This window comes from Emydura macquarii, unplaced genomic scaffold, assembly GCF_026122565.2.
Source record: "Emydura macquarii macquarii isolate MOO-44397 ecotype Brisbane River unplaced genomic scaffold, CSIRO-AGI_Emac_v2 contig_1551, whole genome shotgun sequence".
Lineage (NCBI taxonomy): Eukaryota > Metazoa > Chordata > Testudines > Chelidae > Emydura > Emydura macquarii.
Genome location: NW_027131688.1, coordinates 18957183 through 18976042, shown reverse-complemented (window position 1 = coordinate 18976042; position 18860 = coordinate 18957183). Strand labels below are relative to the sequence as shown.

The following is an 18860-nucleotide window of genomic DNA, read 5'->3' as shown; positions in this document are numbered from 1 at the left end:
AGCACTTTCAGCCTCTGAGGGTGAGAGGGAAGTACTTGCCAGGTGAAGAGGCAGGCAATCAAAGGAAGCATAACTTCTGAGGGGAGACATATTGCCATGGGAGAGGGGCACCTCAGAGAGTAACATGAAGGCGAAGGCTCTCTGTGAATACCCTGATATCACAAAATTTCCCTGAGGCTCTTGGGATATTCATTCCATGCATTAGCAACTTCACCCCTTGACAGTATGATCTAGGGGACACTCCAGAGCCTCAAGCCCATGAAATTTTCCATTTCCATTTTGTTCTTCCATGTTTTTTTGCCTCAGGAAAATAATTTGGTCCTCAATTCCTGTTAATTTTCAATGAAGCTGTTCATGAAGAGTAGCTCATGCTACTGAAAATATACCCTAAAACTTAATGTCCTCCAATGGCTGATTCAACAGAATGTCATAGATATCAGTGGAGAATGAAACTGTGCGTCCTACTTTTCTGGCTACGTGGTTAGTATTTCATGGCTGGGAAGAGTATAAAGTATGGTCCTCAAAAGTATGACGGGAAAGAGAAACTCTGTTACTATACACTTCATTCTCTGCTATAAGGCAGATCAGTGAGAGGGAAAAGTCAATTTTGGTAAATACCCATGTCTGAAATTTAATGGGTGATGGAGAACCTGAGGAATCCAGTTCTTGAAATCCACTTTTACCTACAGATCTTGGGAAAGTATCATTTATATTTTTCCTACCTTTTTAAAAACTTGGTTTGATAAATTTCAAATGTGCTCAATCACAAACAAGTTAGGGGGGTTTAAAATCACAGGGACAAGTGAATATTATCCATACCAGATCCGAGTAGCTATCACCATCTACTGGAAGACCATGTCAAATTGGTTTGGACTGTCAAGAGCTCCTCATATAAAGGCTTGATTCCTCTGATACTTTTAAAATCTATATAATTCCACTTGACTGCAGTAGAGTTACTCCTGATTTACACCAGTGCAAATGAGAAGAGAATCAGTGCATAAAAGTGATGTGTAAAAGACTCAGTTCATTTAAATGTGAATCCATCACAGTACAAAAACACATTCCACAAGAAAATGTATAGCTCTTCGGTTTTACTTGCTCCTGTAAAAAAGCTCTTGAAAGCAAATTTATGTCTCCTCAGCACTTTTGTTTAAAGACAGGGAACAGAGATATGGAGTTCCAGACAGACATATTTTTGTTATGGGTTATTTTTGAGTGCTCATTTGATGGTAAGTCTTTGTTCAGTCCAGTGCTTTGTCATTAATGACTGCAGAGTAACTAGATATGCAGAGCTAGAGGAAATCCTGTCTTATATGTTCCTATTCCAAGGGAGCCTTAGAAAGGATAACAATAATGCCACTTAGGTTTACTTAGTGAGGTAATGTGTAAACATAGTTACAAATAAAAACTTGCATGATCCCTACAGAAACAGAAAAATAGCTTATGAAGCATAATGTTGCCTCCGCTACATGTAGATAATCTGGCCTGTTAGTGCATGTGGAATAAAATACAAGCTAAAGCCAGTGAAACAATTTGTTGCGAGTTACCTGTCTCTGTGGGTGTAGGATTTAGGATGTTGGCAGCAAACGTTCATGTCAACTGAAAAGGAGTAGTGAGGGGCCTGACCTGAAACCCACTGAAGTCAGTGGAAAGACTCGCACTGACTTCAGTGGGCAGCTCATTCCTGTTTAAGATTGCTGATTGGATTTTCTAGCCTCCTGTAACAGGTTAGCAGGAGTCACCCAGCCGACCAGCTCCTGTAAAGGGGATAGCACATTATAAAGTGTTGTTGGGGTGCTAGATTCTGGCCCATCCTCAGACAGAATCTCATTCAGTCCCTCTCAAGATTCTCTGGGAAAGAGAAAATAGAGCTGTCTCCTGCACACTTTCACTTGCTGTAAAGAATGGTGTTTAGTAATAATTTTTAAAGACAAGAAGAACCTTATGATTTTTTAAAGGGCTGGCGTATTCAGAAAGGGTCAAACCTGAAGTTATTACTTGGCTTTTACTGGCGTCAATGGGAATTTTGCCTGAATAAAGGCTTTAGGTCTTGGCCAATAGATGAGCAACTACAGCAGGTAGAAAAATAGGATGCATTTTTTGCAACAATTTTTGCAACAAATTTGTCTCTGTTTTTCATCAAACATTTTTAAAATTTGAATTGTTTTGACCTGCTCCATTGGCAGCATTGTTGAGAGGAATGAGTGGGGTGAGTTACAACTGCAGTGTACTAGTACCAGCTCTGGCACAGATTTCCCGGGGGGACCTTGGGTAAGTAACTTAGGCTCACATTTTTAAAAGCATCCACTTATTTTGCATGTGCGCATTGCTTAGTGCACACATGCAAGTCAGTGAGTTGCATGTGCGCATATATTAGCTCACATGTAGCCTCTACTTACATGTGCTCCTTGGCTTTTTGTGTGCTCAACTTGGGTGTGTGCTCTTAAAAACTGGGGTATATATCTCTTTTTGCCTCAGTATCCTTGATTGTAAATGATCCTTGATTGTAAATAGGGATGATAAACTACTGTACAGAGATGTTGTGAGGATCATGTGTTAACAGTATTTGGAAGATACAGACCTCTATGCTTATTATTTATCTTGTTTTATTTTATTTGCATCCCTATCTCCCTAAGAATTGTAACTTTTCTTTGGAAGGGAGATCTGTGGAGTGATGTCTTTGTGGTTTTCTTTCCGTGGTGCAAGATTTGTAAAGAAATAGTCCATCAGAATAGATCATTTAAATCAGTACATTAAAAAAGAATATAAAGGAAATTATTAAATGGTTCTTGTTACATGCAGCTTTTGGGACTGTTTGCCCGGTGCTGAAAATGTCACTCACTTAAGAATTTGGCATGTGGCAATTTTGACTGTGGAAGAGAGCATGTGGCATGAGTTGCCCTCGGTTTCCTTTTTTGCAACATTAGGTTGCCATCAGGCTCTGTCAGTTAGAGAAGCGAAGAATGCTCAGATATGCTTTTGAGAGTGAAGTAGCAGCAGTTCTTAGGAGGGTGGAGAGGTGTCATTTATGCAGGATGGACAGACCAGAAATGAGGGAGATTTCATGTGTTAGTGATGGATCAGTGGAACAGTTGTTGGAACCGTGTACTATCCTGATCAAGGATATTTTTCCGTCGGTGCATGGCCAGTATTGTCAGTCATCCAGTGATGCGAGGGCTGGGCTGGGAGTGGGAGAGGCTTCCCTGCCCTGTTGCGAGAAGATCTGGTGTCAAAGACGGGGCTCTCTGTTGTCTCCCTTCTGTGTGTATGTGTGAAAGATCAGGCTGTGACAAGCTCCACTTCTCATCTTCTCTTGAGAGGATGAGGTGACACCCATTTCTTTCCTTCATTGTGTTGTGGGAAGGGGGTCTGCAGGGGGAAGGTTGTCCCACAAGAAGCAACAAGTCCTGAGATTGTCCGGTAAAGAGTGAGCTTTGGGAATTGTGTGTATCATGGATGGAAGGCAGCCTGGTTAGTAGCATTTGTCATTTATAGGGAAAAGAGGTTGTGTGAGATTTTTTGGGGTGCTCATCATGGCATGTCTAGGGGAGCAGGCATATGAGGGATGAGCATGTGTCAGTATGCCAAGCACATGATTGCATGGGGATGAGTGCACAAGGGAGGTGTCATATGCTAGTGTGGGATATCAGCGTCTTCTCCCCGTGATCCGCTAATAGTTATACTGTTTCTAGTCATATGGAAGGAAGGGAAACTGTCCATCAACAGCCACCCTTCAAAAACCGCTCAGATAGGTCCTACTTGCATTTAGCACCTTTTGTATATCTTGTTTGCTTCATGTTACATTGTGACAGAAATCCTGATTATTATCTTTAATATTTTCAAGAGCAAGATGCGTGTAAGTGCACCTATTGCACTCTGAGGTTTTTCTTCAAGATTAGAGATGTGTTTAGGAAATTAGTAATGAGAGAAAAATGCTTAATTAAAAATGATATCAGTTTGGAGGCTAATCCATCTTCAGCTAGTTTGCTGAAAATTGAAAGGAGTCTTACACAATGGCAAGTGGTGGGAAAATACATTTGGCTTTTTACATTTTAAACAGGAAGGAACTTTTTAAATGCAAGACTTACAATAGTAATCAGCGCAGTTATTTGGGAACATTATATTGCATTTTGTAGCTGCAGAGTGTTGGGGGTGTATGCGTAGTCTATATAAGACAGACAGGGTTCTGCTTTCTTTAACTAATATTTTTAAAACAAAAGAAAAAAAGGCTTAGTTGTGACTTTTTTTGGATCTATTGCAAAACAACTGGTTTCTTTTACACTTTCCAAATTTTAAAATAGTAAGGAGTGTTGAACTTGTTAGATACGGCTAATATATTATGAGGTCATGGCAGGCATGCAGTTAACAAATTCTTCGTTTCCAGAGAGGAGCAGCTTTATGTGAAATGTCTTAAATTCAGAGTCTGCAATAGAATTTTAGCTCTTCATCCCCAATGACCATTGTAAAATTGCCATATGCCTAAAAATATGCTCAGCACAACTGTGATTGTTCAAATTCTGAATTCACTATCATTTTATGACATGATCCTTAGTTTAAAATAAAATTCTTCTCCTTCAATGGAGGATGAAAGCCATTTGGTTATATATGGTTCATTATAAAATGCGGTAACTTTAAGTATTTTGAACAATACACATGCTTTATTTGAGTTTTTATACCACTTTTGGTGAACAGTAAACTGTAAAGTGTTGTCATTTTTGTCATGATCAGTCCATAAAATCAGTTATCTTTCTCTTTGGTCCAACTTATAAACACATATAAAACTGAAGCAGATGTCAGAGCAATAACCAGGTGTACATTGTAGTGCCTTACAAAATTTTAATTGCAGCATGGATGTTACGTGTTTAATGGTTTTGGTTAATAAGGGTTTTTGTCAGTTGTGTCTTGTACAGGTTGTTTAATTATACTCAGTATTTTTCAGACTGAATCTTATTATTTCATCCAGACAGTCTCTGAATAAGCTTTCTCTGGGTGAAGTATTTTTTTTCCCGTCATAACACATACAGCACTCACTGTGAACTTCAGAGTTGCTCTAGCTCTATATGGCACATTTCTGGTGAAATCAATATGTGTTAGATCGTAAATCCTCTGTGGCAGGGATTGTCTCTTTTCTAGGTTTGTACAGCTCCCAGCAAATGAAGCTTCACTCCCAGCTGGGCCTATGGATAGAGCCGTGCGAATCCACGGGATACCTGCTTTATAGTCACGGATCAGATGCGGATACAAATTTTGTATCCACGCGGGGTCCTACCTATGGACTGTACCATAATATACATATTTACTACTACTACCAGGTTAGTATAAGCCCCAGCACAGACAGGTCTGTGTGGTCTGGGTGCAGAGCCGAAGTCCTGGTGGAGCCCTGGAGAATGGAGGAACAGAAGCTCATACCCATCCACTGGGCCTCTGTTGATCCTGGTCCTTGTCTCTCCCCTTGCAGTGATGTGATGCACGGGAGAAAAAAGACTCCAAGGGGAGTGTATGTCTGGAGGAGGGGTCTGGATTTGAGAGCCCAGAAATATGGCTGGTGGGTGGAATGGGGAGCTGTTTGGAGTAATGGAACCTCTGATAGCAGGAGATTTCCATTTTGGAGCTGTCAGTCAGCTGCAGCTAAACTGCACTGGATGGGGGCACCCACAGCTTCCATGTTGTCTCCTAGGCTGTCACTCATCTGTGGAGACCCTGCCTCTGTGGCCCACTCCTCAGAGATCCCTCTGCCACACATGGCATTGGAGAGACAGATTCACGGACTCCGCCTCTGAAGGCAGGTGGCGGGGCTGGGAGGTCTCCAAGTGGCTCTGTGGCTACTGCCCAGGATAGAGACATGGCAGGGAGTGGGGAGCCCCTGCCTCAGGATCTCATTATTTCACCAGGGGCACGGCATCTCGCTTTTCTACCCAACCCACCATGTGTGGTACAAGTGCCTGTTTGTGTATGTTCCCTGCACTTACTGTAACCGCATTAATTTTCAAACTACTTCGTAGGTCAGTGGAAAACGCCTTATCAATTTGTATTATATGTGCTCAATTGTATTTAACTCTATATAAACTATAATTAGTGCCCTGTAATGGCGTTTTGGGGCTTTCAGTACCATTACAACAGCAGTTAGCATACAGCACAGATCTGGGTTTTATGTAGTGGGGCCTGTGTTAGTTTAGTAAAATAATATAAATAAAGGATAAGCATTCAGCTTGTCTCTTCTACCTGTAAATTTTCTCACCATACAGCTGCCCAAGTGCACTGCTCAGTTGCCTTCTGCAGCTCTGAGATGTGAGTGCCTGCTACTGATTGGGTTGCGATTAAAAAGCAGTGACTTTTAATATGCAGTGCTTCAGGGTGAAGAGGAGTCATTTTCATTAATGGTTTCTGCTGTGGGAGGGCAAAAGAGGCTTAAAGCAGTGTCTTCAAGGACAGTGAATTGGCTGAGATGTTAGTGCATAAAAATGTTTTGATCCAGTTGTAACTACTAGCTGCAATTTCCTGTGGTTGTTTCTATTTTGATCAAGTGCCCAGTTCGTGTGTGGCAGGGATAGGAGGTGAAGACAAGGAAAGGAAGTAACTGTTCAAAGGGCATCTCCCGTAGGAAGACAAAAATGTGAGCAGTGTGATGGAATCAAGGTTAAAAAATTACTTATTTTCCTTTGGTTTGCATGGTGCATCCATCATATACAGTTTTCCACATGTTGGGTAATGGAAAGTTGAGCCCCAAAGGAAGTTCTCTTTGTAAGTCAGATTTGGGATCATAAAATCAGTCATTGTTGGGTCACTAATTGGTGTGCAAGATAGGAATTTCCTAAACTGTATGATAAGTTCATTGGCTTTTTGGCAGTGTGTGCAGTGAACTCTTCAGCAAATGATATTCTTTCCTGGTTCTGTTGTTAAGTCAGGAAAAGCATCAGGTCATTTATAGTTACACCCAGATTGCCACTTGTTTTTAAAATAGAAGGGAGAAAAAAAGTTGGCTGTCAAAGAGAATCAAAATGTTTCTTACAAAGTTTGTTTTCATGTCTCTGTGGCATAGAAGGAAAGGTTGGCAGCCACATGATAACAGTGAAGATTGATTGCTCTGTATGTTAAGCATCTCTCATCTCTGAGTTTATGTTAACACAAGCATTATTCCAGCAGCAGCATCTGGCTCATTGACAGATTCCACAGACAGTTGTTCTGATGGCTCTGGAGACGCCTTTTGGCTGACATGTAGTTAGGTAGCTGACTGGGCTGGCTTTGTCATTCCCTTTTTTAATTTATTTGACTTGCCTTTGTTTGTGATGAATGGTCTTTGGTCTTTCACAAATCTTTCCTAACCTTTACATGCAGGAACTTTTATGAAATACCCATGTTAATTTATATCCAGGCTTTTTTGCTGATCAGAGCTAGAGGTACAACATCCCAGTCCATAGCTTCCATGCAAGTTTTCCCGGTGAATCATGGCTTCAGTCTTGTGCAATAAAATGCACATTTTTGAGCATACTGCTGCATAATGAGTTTCTCTGAGAACAGAACGACAAGCATAAATCAAACATTAATATTACACAGTCAGTGTCCTGAGGGGGCTATCTTGGGAGTTGGGAATTTAGGAAGTCATTCAGATTTCTCAAGACGAGCGCGTTTGTGTCTTAGGTGGTAAAGTTTTTGGGCCAGATCTACAGCTCATATAAATTGGCATGGGACCATTGACACTGGCGGACCTATGCCGATTTACACCAGCTGCGGATCTGCCCATACATGTTTTTATTGTACAGAATTTACAAGCACTATATGTAAAAACATGACTGCTTTAAATACACGTTGGTTTTTGAGGGTATGCAGGTGCGAATACAAGCACAATTTTTAAGAGATCATGAAGCATCCTTTTTATTAAGTAGGGTCATTGGGGTCACTGCTTCTTCTGGATGAAGTTCTTTGGCCAGACTAGATGCTCATAATGGTTCCTTTTGGTCTTAAACTCTGTGAATCCATGGAACGGCTTCAACACTAGCCACAACTGGAGCTGTCTTCGGGTATGTCTACATAGCAGCTGGAATGGTGTAATTCCTGTCTTGGGTAGATGTGCACTCACTAGCTCTGCCTGAGCTTGCATGCTAAAAATAGCAGTGTAAACACAATGGCATGGGTGGAGGCTTGGGCTAGCTGTCTGAATATGTACTCAGGAGTTGGACAGGATTGTATTTGAGCAGGTAGCCTGAGCTGCTGCGTTTGCTGCTGTGATCACACTGCTATTTTTAGCACACTAGCTTGCGCAGAGCTAGCGCATGTAAGTCTACCTGTGCTGGGAACTGCACCTCCCAGCTGCTGTCTAGATGCATCCTTCCTGGCTTTCAAGTTTTATCATAACCATATTAGCAAAACATATACACACAGATTTTCTTTTTTTAAAATGTATATTCCCTTTTTATAATAGCAATAAAACATAGACTAGTTAGCATTTTATTGCAAAACGGAGACAATATAATTTAGTGCCACATTACTTCAGTTTTAAGGTGGGAGGAATTTTCCATATTAATTCACCTCATCAACCAACAACTCTGCATACACTTGTTGCATGTAACCTCCACCAAAATAAATAGCTCAATGAAAGGAAAAATGTTCATAGCTGATTTTGGGTTAGGCTGGGGATGCTTGTTTGCTTTGTAGTCGATGAGAGTTTTGCATTGCCTTCAGTGGGATCAGGATTTCACTCTGAGGCTGTAATTTCTCTTCTTAAAGAAACCCTCCCTTCACTAATACCTAATATTTCTTCCTAACTTGTGGTGGGGTAGATTCCTTTCTTCCAGAAGTGCCCAGAAAACAAATGACAATAAAAACATTCCATTATATGATAAATTCAGGCTTCGAGTAACAATTCTACACTATGATATCAGGCTATGAGGACTCCTTGCATCGTCCTGTGTATTTATTTTGTGCAAATGTCTATAGAAGCTACATTAGAAAACAGAATTGCTTGTAAGTCCTGTAAGGGTGACTGGATAGCTCAGGAAAATGGTAATGATAAATGGAGCTTTTCATTTCTCATTCGCAGGTTTAATATGACCCAGGTCAGTTTGGATTGAAAGTTGTTACCAGCTGTTTGGTTACCTGTGTGAATGTGTTGGAGGTCTCCATGGGATTCTTTGTGGTCAAGTGTCCATGTCACAATAGGCACACTGCTTCAACAATAAACATCCTGAAGTTGCCTCTAGTTTATATTACTTTAGTCTTTTCCTTCTCTATCTTACTTTATTGTTGGTTTAAGCAATCACTGTCATGTTTGGTTGTGGCGTCATTTCTTTCTCAGGAGGGCTCTCAACAATGGTTAGTACCCATAAAGTTTGGGCAGCAGCCCTCAGTAGTGTACACTTTGTCTAAGTTCCTTTTTGGAGTTGTTTATCCCTACACTGTGTGGGGTGTTTTAGAGCAGCTAAGAAATCATAGAAATGTAGGGCTGGAAGGGACCTCAGGAGATCAACTAGTCCACCCCCTACCCGAAGGTAGGAGTAAATATCCCTAAAACAATCCCTGACTTGTTGCTTCCATTGGAAGAACTCCTGTGCTTGGTTTCACTTTCTGGTCCTGAAAGACCTGATGGATCAGCTTTTGAGACTCAGAGAGGTTCTTATTAGCTTTCTTACTTTAAAGCCAATGAGCTAGAGCCTCAACTGGTGTGAATTGCATAGCTCCATTTACCCCAGCAGAGGATCTGGATTTGTGCTCTGCATAAGTACTACCTTTGTGAGAAATGTAGGAAAGTTGTATGGGATCCTTATTTGACTTTTCATGAAGACCAAGTCTTATCTAGGGTGTTTCTTTTTTTCGCCCTAGAACTCCCAAAGATTGAACTCAGTGGGAGTTGTGGGTGCTCAGTTCCTCTCAGCATCGCATCCTCTGTATGGCAATCCTGAAGAGATCCTGGCAGTGTTCTAAAGGGTGCTCTTCTGCTGGCTCATGTGTGGCATCAGAGAGAATTTGCAAAGGGGAGTCACTCTGCTTTGTGTGGGACTAGATTCCATTTCACATAGACTGTGCCAGGCAAGAACCTGGGCTTCTCTACAAACTTGAATAAGGATTAGTGATAGCAATTATTCACAAAGGTATTGCAGGCTACCACTCTATGGTAGTCCTGCCTATATAGCTTCGATTTATTTGGGCTGGCTAGACTATTCAACTGGAGATTAGCAGCCAATAAGTTTCTTATGTAAGGATGATGTTGTCATCAAAGAACGGTGTTTTTTTCTGCCTTCTCCTGCTGGAAGAGAGGAGCAAACAGCTGGTCTGACTTAGCATAGGACTGAAGTACTAGAAACAGCTTATTTAACAGGTAAGAAATTATCCTGTGCTGTTCAGCTAAGTGTTGATATATAAATAAATAATGATAATAATCATTCTTTATTCTTTGTATTACCATAGCACTCAGAAGCCCTAGTCTTGGGTCAGTACTGCATTGTGCTAGGTGCTGTACAAACACGGAACAAAAAGATGGTTGATCCTGGCCTCAAAGAGTTAACAACCTAAGTAAATAGTAGACATATAACAATCTGGGATTTTTTAGGCAATCCTAAATGATAATGAATCCCATTATCCCTTGTTTTCAGCCTAAATGAGAGCTCGTTTGATACCTCTGTCTACCCGTCCTACGTGTATGATGGAAAACTTGCTTTTGTTATATGATATCTGTTCCTCCTGAAAACATGGGAGAAATGTCTCTGGGTCAGCTAAGCAATGTGTTTACCTAGCAAATTCTTCATGAAGATGCCATAAAATCCACAATTGGGAGTATGGCTGCCAGCATCTTGAAAGATAAGCCTGCAGATGGATGTAGCTTCATTTTTATCATGCTAGCCTGTTGTCACCATACCTGGTGCATCATCAGCATCTCTTGTACATGTCTTTCTATTTATAATTGAATATTGCTGGTTTACTTTCGCTCACGGAACATCTTTCGACTTTTTAATGAGCTTGTGTGACCTCCCTACAATCAGAAATTCTAGATGAGGGTACAGAAGTTGTGCTCAATTCTGGTCATTGAGTTGTTATTAATAACCTGGAATATTGAGTTTAGTTTCAGAAAGTTACAGACAAACTGGAGAGAATGAAGAGAAGAGCAACAGATTTGAATAGGGGGCTGGAAGGATTCATTTGTAAGGAAAGATTAACAGAGCTAAATGTGTATCTTGGCTAGACAACTGCTAAGGAATGTGGGGGACTGTGATAACAGACTATAAATACGTAGGAAAAGAGGAATTATTTAGGGTGGTACAAAGGGGTACAACTAGGAATAAAGGCATAAACTTAAGGCAGGAAAAATGCAGGCTGAAAAACTTGCTGATATTGAATCGCATAGGTTCTGAAATAGCCTTCAAAGGATGGTAGGGCATTTAAAATGTATCCTGTTGGTGCATCTGTCCTCCCATCCATAGCACCTGAGCACAAACAGCAAGTCAGTCTTCAAGACTAGAGTCTTCTCTTCATGTGGTACTGTGTAGAGAAAGTATGTGTGGCCAAGTTCCCTTAGTGTGTGTGGGCTTTTTTGTGTGTGGTCAGTATCCTATTTAATGAAACTGTAGAGAACAGTCCTGGTCTGAGGGGAGAAACTGGGGTGTTTATTAAGTCTTTCTCAACTTCCTTTTGTGTGCGTGAGATCATGTCTCATGGCCAAGGGATTTTCATCGAAGGGTTCTTTGATTCTTTGGAGGATGATCTGCTTGCCTATTTTCCCCTTTCCACACTGGGAGGGGGGAGTCAGCTACCTGTATGGCACCAGGGTCATCTGCAGGAGGATTTGGCACTGGCAGTGTGAATGTACATCACTTAAGACCCTCAGTGGGGCTGTGATGGAAAAGGGGTAGGTGGAGTGGCTGAAAAAGGGGTGTCTGAACCACCTCTGAAAAGTGCAGAACTATCTTCAGGGAGTGGGCTAGTGAAGAGGCCATGGGATCCATGCTTATGCAGTGGCTCATAGTGTGTCCTGTTCATGACCCTGTGCCAGCCTAGGGACTGGGAGAGATGGTTTTGAAGCCACACGTGGCTTGCCTACAGGGCTGTGGAATTCGGATTCCATCTCCCCCTCTTTTGCCCCTTTCCTGCTTAGTTTTCTGAACAAAGTCCAAGTGAGAAGGAGGAGGCAAAAGTCTCACCCCACAGAGAAGGTGTGATCCCAATCGCTGTAAATTTAAAGTCAAGTCAAGCCAAGCCAGCAAGTCAGTTTTTGGTGAAGCAGACACTCTAATTAGCATGCAGGACAAATGAAAGCTACATTGTTTCTAGAGATAGACCTCCTGTTGTGCTAACTATGCTCTGCATATGGCAATTTGTAGCTTCTAGGAGGAATACGCAATAGGCAGCCTGGTTATTCTAAAAGCTGAGCCATTACTTTATATTCCTCAAGTGTTCATTCACTAAAAAAGTAATTGATAAAATGAGCAAGTGAAAGATACACTAAATGGGTATGATTTAATGCCGTGTGTTGGCCTTTTAAGGTGAATTTAAATATATCAGGAGCTGTTTTATGAAAAATGTAGGAAAAAGGTCAACTTCCAAACTTTTTCTAAGCATCATTTTAGTTGGATTGAGATGGTTTAACAGGAACAGCTGTCCTCCAAGCATATGTACTCCAAGCATTTTTTCCAGAAAGTCATATCCAGTTTTTTCAAGCTGACGTTATTTTCACTGAGGTAGGAATCTAGAAGTTTTGAACTGTACAAATAGAAAAGTCCAGCTGTCCAGCTGATATGCATGAACATAGATAGCTTTGTTGAAAGATACAGAACTGCACCCCTTTATACCAGCTGAAGGGCTGGCCCAAAGAGTTGTTCATCTCCTACCTGTTCAGTGGCCTGTGTGAAATGGGATGTTGGTCTCAATTCTGTTTGTAGTCACGGATCGTAATACACCTCTCAAAACTGACCATTACAATCATCAGTTTCAGCAGAGAGTCCAAGGTCTGAATGGGTACAGAGACTGAAATTTTATCCCTTATATCCCTGGTAAGGTGGTTCCTCTAGAACAAGGTTCTGAAGCATATTTTGATGGAGCAGTGCATATTATACATACTGTACTGACTCTAGATCCGATTCTGATACCTTTACCTGCATTCAGTAGTATCTTACTACTCAAATAGTCCCACTGAAATCAGTGAGACTACTCATGGATTAAGGCACTGTTTGGCATGTTTAAGGATACCAGACTCTGGACCTCTATGGTTTATAGAGGACTTCAGTCTTCAGAGCCATCAATCTAGTACCTTTCACAAGCATTACATTTGCTTTAAAAATGCTATGATCTCCCATGCAATTCAATAGACATTAAAGTTAAAGCACTAATACACCAGTGAGAATTCACTCCCCACCTCAAAGAGGAAAATAATTAAAAAGAGAAAACCAATCAAGTTTTATTAAAAATATCTAATTTCTCTCAAAGGTTATCGTCTAAGTATTTTTTGAAAATGAAGATTCAAAGGAGAGCTTTTGAGACACAGTGGGTTAGCTGTAAGTGTAGTGATGGCTTTAAAACTATTTTCCAAAATGTTTATATTATAAATGATGATACTATGATACAGACAAAGTAGCAAAAGGATGTTGCAAGAACACATTTTCATCTGAACAAAATCAGTGCTGAATCTGCATTGTGAAGTTACATTAAATCACAGAATAGAGAGAGAGAAAAAAATTAAAGGATTACTTAAAATCAACAATAAACTTACAAATTAAAAGTCATCGTTTTAAAATGAAGTCATACTCTATTAAAATAAGCATAAAATTACATACTAGTTTGGATGTGTAGTTTATAGAATACACAGAATAGTAAAATTGAATCAAATGCAAGTAAAATATCTGTTTAATTAGATCGTAAAGGAAGGAGATTAAAAGTAATATTTTGTAACATAGTAATTATTGTTTTTCCAAAGTAGTCTGGCTCCTGTGTGTTTACTTAAATTTAATTGTGATAGCGGATCTCTTTGGGGCTCTTCATTTTGTTTGTGTCTTTAATTACTTTAAATCACAACCATTACCTTTATTTTGTTTTCTTTCCACTAAATACAATGCCTGGCTGTTTGTTGCATTAGCATACCTATTCATAAACACAGATCTTTGAGCAATCAGTCTCTGCCCTATGGTTGTGAGAGGTTACAAGTCAAATCATTGCAGGGATCTATGCAACAAGATAACAGGAAAGGACCTTGTAACCAATGGCAAGTAGGTTGAGGTGCTGATGGGTGTCTGAGATGTAAATAAACCAGATTGCTTTCATTTCCTGTTTCCACTGTATTATGCATTCCAGCAGCACAATTCATCTTTATGACACAAACCTATTGCTTTAACTTTACTGTGGGCCACTAAAGTACATTAAAGTGGGCAGGAAATGGAATTAAAAAGAGTTCAGTTGAGGCTTTAGAATAACTAAACACATTGCAAAAGCTTTTAGTATAGGGTGACATCTGTTTTCAAGCAGATTTGACACAGCGCTTCACTTTTGTTATAAAAATGAATGTTATTGTAAAGGCCTGCAACATATTTACAAATATGGTATTAAAATGTGCTCAAATAAATTTTCAAAATTCTCTGGGTTAGCTAAAGTTAAAACACAAAATAGAGGGCCAGATCATCGGCGGGCTGAAGTCAGCAGAGCTATGCTGAGGTACACTAGCTGAGGAATTTGGCCTCTAAACTGAATATGAAATGAATGTTTAAATAAAATTTGCAGACTCATTCCATTGACAGCTGCACAGAGAGGGTCAAATTCTCCTGCCTTAAACGAATAGTCCCATTGAAGGTAGTGGGGTACTCACGTGAGGAGAGTGGGCAGAATTTAGCTTTAAAAAAGGCATGTGATTGTTTTCAAACTCAAGCATTTTAGTAGCTCTGAATATATGGCCGGCAGTCCTCCCTATTCAGAGATACATTTTCAGGTACATTTACAATTTTCAGATACATTTAACTTTTTAAAAAATTGTGACAGCTAGTCAATACTTTTCTTGTGAAGGTTTTGCAAGCTTTTTTTCTTTATTGCATATATACTAGGAAGATATATGGCAGTAGGATTGTGAGTTTACATCATCGGTTACTTGAGGAAACATAACTCATGTTCTCCCTTCCATAGGATAATTGTTGCCTGCCCTATGATGTCATTTACATGATACATGTGGTTAAGGTTTTTGAAAATAAACCATTCATCGTGCTCTTTTTCTGATTACACTGAATGGTCTCTGGTTTTGCTGAGCACTGTATTCTTTTTTCTGTCAGTGAATAGATAATTGAACGCAAGCATCAACCTTCAAAGTGTTTATCAATATAGAAGATATTAGTGGACATTGCAAAATGTAATGTAAGGTAAAAACTAATTTGTAAGCAACACAGCAGAGAGCTGGAAAGGCAATTAAGTTAAAAAGTCATTAACATTGATCTTTTGGCACTGAGAAAAGTATATTTCTTTCTCAGAAAACATCACTGAAAAATGTTGTACACCTAGGTCTATCTTTAAGGGAATACTTTACTATGAGATTTAGTTTTCATTGAATATTTTGCTTTTAAAATTAAGAATTCAGTTTAATGCAGTGTGTTGTTCAGTATTCACTTGAATTATATGAACAAGGAGAGACCTGTAGGCAATTAGTAAGGATGGTTGCTGGCAGTTTGACTTTCATCATTTGTTCACACTACAGGTATAAATTCTCACTGAAAGGATAAGGTTACAGATGGGTGGGTATTACTTCAGTGATTGCAGCTTCTTAAGTGAGAATCCAGATGCTTTTCTTCTTTCTCTCCTGTTGGTTAGTGTGGGCACATGAAGTAAATAGCTGAAGGTAAGGTTTAAAGATTAAACTTTTTCTGTTTTGCAATAAAAGAATAGCCAGCACAGCTTGTGGTTATCTAGACAAAAGTATCCATCTCCAGACTTTAAGTAAGTGAATGCACAGATGAGGCCAAAATTTCAAAAGCATTCAGAGCCAGATTTTCAAGTGCTCAACACCCACAAGTGGGGCCAGATTTTCAGACGAGCTGAGCTCCTATCAAAGCACATAGGGTAACTGACTTTTTTTACAAGTGGCCACTTATTTTGATGCCTAAATGGGAATTGTGGTTCTTCTGAAAATTCTGGCATTAGAGCCTGATCTAACTACCATTTCCATGGATAGGAGTATTCCTATCAGCTTCAGTGGGAATTGGTTCAGCCCCTTTTTATTTTACAGTTGTGAGATGCTTTGAAACTTTTTTTATTTAAAAAATGTTAACTAAAGAAAACCCATGCTTTCTTTTTGTGGCAAATGAAATATATTGTAGTGTTATAGTCTGCAAATTCACTGGTCCTTATCAAATTTGATTAAGTAGAAATGCAGTATAGCTGAGATGGAAATCAGATTGGTAATTTTAATTCACACTTCTCTCTCTCTCTCTCAAACTACTGTTTCATTACTTGTGCTTGTTGTTAGATCATGTTTATCACTGTCAGCAAAGATAAAACCTTAAGGCAAACTTTGGGCCCAGTCCTGCTCATGTTGAAATAGATGAGAGTTTTACCCATAGATTTAATGGGAACACAATCAAGGTCTTTGAAATCTATCTTCCTTCTTTTTCAGTCTTGCAGCTATTGCTTGTGTGAGTAATCCTCACTCATGGGAGTAGTCCCACTGAATTTAGTGAGAATACTCATGGGAGCAAAGGACAACTCTCTTAAAGGTTGGGAGGGTTGGGCCATGGATCTTATTCATGTGAATAGTGCTTACTTCCCAAGACTTTATGGGGTGTTGGATCAGGTGCTTTCCCTCAGTGCAATTGGCTCTACTAGGACCATCTGTGTTACTCTTCTGAGTAAGGGTTTGCTGGATTGTGCTTTTACTGCAGGTTGATTATGCACTTCCAGATTCCAAAAAGAGTAGCAAACAAGCTAAAAATGAAATTTGGTTTTCAGAAACAGGGGAAGCTGTCAATGTAAACTGCACTGTAGCATTCAGCTCATGCAAGCATTCTGCAACTCATTACTAATGAGGTACGCAAAGTAGGTATAGAGAGGTAGCATGATAGGTGTGACAAGTACTGTATGATTTGTTAATGTGCTTTGAGTGAAAGATCAACATATCAGTCTACAGTGTAAAAGAAAATTGCTTTATCCTTTGTAGTGTAACAGATTAAAATGTTGTTATTAGAGCGCTGCTTAGTATGTAGTCTTAAATGTTGAGGTCCTTACCATGCCACATGCCTTCCTTGTCTGGCTCTTTTCCTTCTGTCTGTGAGGCAGTAATTGTGGTTGAAATTCTCATTTCCCTTCCCCCCGCCCTCCTTGCTTGCATTGCACATTTGGTCACTTTCTCTAACGTCTTCCCTCTGTAAAACATGCATGTAACTTCCCCATAAGGCTTATTAGAGCTGAGGCTATTGAAGTGGAGATTCACGAGGACTCGGGATTGTCACAGGGTAGTGAAATCCCTTTAATTGGGCTGGTTTTAACTTTTAAGTTCCGTTTAATGTTTTTAACAGTAACTTGTGTTTCCTTTACCCTTCACACCCATTCATTAGCCAGGTGGTTTTGTCATGCCGAGTGGAAAAATAAAAGTAATCCAATTGCACAGCTGGGCCTTCAATGAAAAGCAGGAGGGGGATGGCCTCAGTTACAAGAAGTGATTAGAGAAACTGGCTGAGTAGTTTAAATGGCCCCTTGCAACTACTCAGTAAAATCCAACCACTGGAAATGGGAGAACATTTTTTTTTAGTTAATTAGGCTATTTAAATCTACACTACATTTATATGAGCTGTACTGTTTAATTTCTTGAAGTTGTTTTCTCAAAACATTTGTTTCATCTCAATTTTGTAATTTTGCACATTTTATTGAACTTGTACCCATCATGTCACACCTCCATGCATGATGGCTTCATTCTGTTCTCACTTGCACTGTTTAAATCAGGAGTAAAACTATTGAGGTCAATAGTTACGCAGCTGGAAATTAAGTGTAAGGAAGAGCAGAATTAGGCTTGCTCATTTCTTTACATTAGAAGAAGTACATTTTTTTATCAGAAATCGTTTTCATGTAGTAATTTGGTTACTTTAAATATTTTATAGCATTTTAGCATTGCCATATTAGTCACATAATGCCAGAGATTGCAAACACTTATGCATAGGTTTAACTTTATTCACATGATTAGTCTCACTGATGTAACATTGGTTCTTAAGAGAACTAAATGGCACTATACCTGGAAAGTAGGTGTTACTCACGTGAGCAGTCCTATAAGAAAAGCTAATCAGGTGTGTCATTGTTTATGGGGGTTGGTCCAGAGGTTCTATTCTCAGAATACTTACTACTGAGTTTAGTACCATTTAGTTTTCTTAGTAGACAGTGAGAGTATGTTCAATATTATATATAATGCTCAGTAGTGTGTGCAGGATGGTGCATAGAGAAACTTGATTTTTCACTTTCTAATTGTCAGGGTTCATTTCTGCCTAGGGATGGGTTAGAAGAAGTTCCTAAAATATTAATTGCTCCTTCCTGCAAGATCTGGGATTTTTTATCTATGTGTTATAATCTTTCAATAGATTGTGGAGGGGCAGGGCTTCCTCTGTCATGACTGTAAGCAACTGCTGTAACTTCAAAGATAATTTGACTAGGGTCTCGAGCTCCATAAAGAGACCAGAGCCAGAAGTAAAACCAGTGCCTTTATTTGAATCCATAAATCAGTTTACTAATATAATGTACTGGGGGAAATTATTGTTCAAGCAGTAGCAACAGAGCTTGCTTTTCATTCTAATGGTGTAGTGCCATAAGCTCTAATACTTTATAATGTCCAAGGCTTAGAAATATCAGTTTTTAAATATTCATTTAAGGGGCAATAATTTAGGAGCATAATGAAAAAAGTGCAATAGCTAATGATATTAGCTAAT

The 18860-nt window shown here is 39.6% G+C and overlaps 1 protein-coding gene across 3 annotated transcripts in view; it reads left to right on the top strand.

Moving 5' to 3' along the window:
* Positions 1-18860, top strand: part of KIF26A (kinesin family member 26A) — a 115068-nt gene that overhangs the window by 17038 nt on the left and 79170 nt on the right. The window contains exon 1 of one of the 3 annotated variants that reach the window (XM_067554974.1): positions 15629-15793. The exons of 1 other annotated variant lie outside the window; for it this stretch is intronic. The gene's annotated coding sequence lies outside the window, so the exon portion shown is untranslated. Of the gene's footprint in view, positions 1-15628; positions 15794-16838; positions 16978-18860 lie in introns of those variants that run through there. One more of the 3 variants, XM_067554975.1, reaches the window with a different exon arrangement.